Genomic DNA, 1013 nt, shown 5'->3' on the forward strand with positions numbered 1-1013 from the left:
AGAACAAACCAAAAAAATACCGAATAAACCAACAAAAATCCCATAAGTAAATGACAACTATCAATAGATTAATTGGGAAAATGAATTACCACTTATTTGTGATTTCTTCTAATAGTTTTCTTAGTGAAATTCTTCACACACATGGATCTTGTCTTCATATTGCACTATCGAGAAGCCTTTGTAGCTTTGCTATCTGGTAACGTGCCCATTTCTATTGTTAGTAAGTTCTGGTTGTTAGAAATCAGATCTCAAATAATTTTAGTAAAATCAACATATCAAAAAGGAACTATAAATGAAACATTAAGCAAAAATATCTACCAAAATTCATAGAGAACCATGACCTCCACTATATGTGTGCTTGTACATCATGGGGTGAACCTGAAAAAAGAAAATAATACACAATAAGAACATTTAAAAGAGAAAAACTGCAGAATTCAAACCCACCAATAATCGCTATTGCTAACACATGACTCACACGACACTAAATGAGAAACCTCTTGTCTAGTAGATCCAATCATTTCAAAGGATTCTAAATCCCAAAATTTTAATGTACTGTCTACTGACCCTATAATACAATTTATGATATTCAAAAGCTTAAGAATAAACATTGAGCCTTTCAATCTTTTAGCCATCAAGTCACAATTAAGTTAACCAAAATTAGAGAAAAAAAATATATGTATAAATGCCAAGTCCACACAAATACATATTATGCTTAGTATGAAAAAGTTAATTTGCGAGTAGTCCATATATTTGCACTTTCTACGTTGGTGATATATTTTGGGGGCTGCATTGAAATAAAAAAATAAATTAGCTTCTTATTTAATTAGATCCTTATATAGAGAAGAGAATTTGCTATATCTAATAAAATATTTAGATAGTACATGTACTAAGATTGACATTAGTAAAATAATTAAAAAGTGAATTGAAATTTACACCTTGAATTATGTACTTTTGCTGGTAGTAGATTTAGATACTGAAGGCACCCAGAGAAAGTTTTCCTAAAAGAAAAAGAA

The 1013-nt window shown here is 29.5% G+C and overlaps 1 long non-coding RNA gene across 1 annotated transcript in view; it reads right to left on the minus strand.

Moving 5' to 3' along the window:
- Window positions 1–566, minus strand: part of LOC107645978 — a 2200-nt gene extending 1634 nt beyond the window's left edge. The window contains exons 1-3 of the long non-coding RNA XR_002349630.1: window positions 495–566; window positions 319–378; window positions 90–193 (exon numbers count right to left, since the gene is read on the minus strand). This is a non-coding gene — a long non-coding RNA (uncharacterized LOC107645978). The remainder of the gene's footprint in view (window positions 1–89; window positions 194–318; window positions 379–494) is intronic.

This window comes from Arachis ipaensis, chromosome B06 (assembly GCF_000816755.2).
Source record: "Arachis ipaensis cultivar K30076 chromosome B06, Araip1.1, whole genome shotgun sequence".
Taxonomy (NCBI): Eukaryota; Viridiplantae; Streptophyta; class Magnoliopsida; order Fabales; family Fabaceae; genus Arachis; species Arachis ipaensis.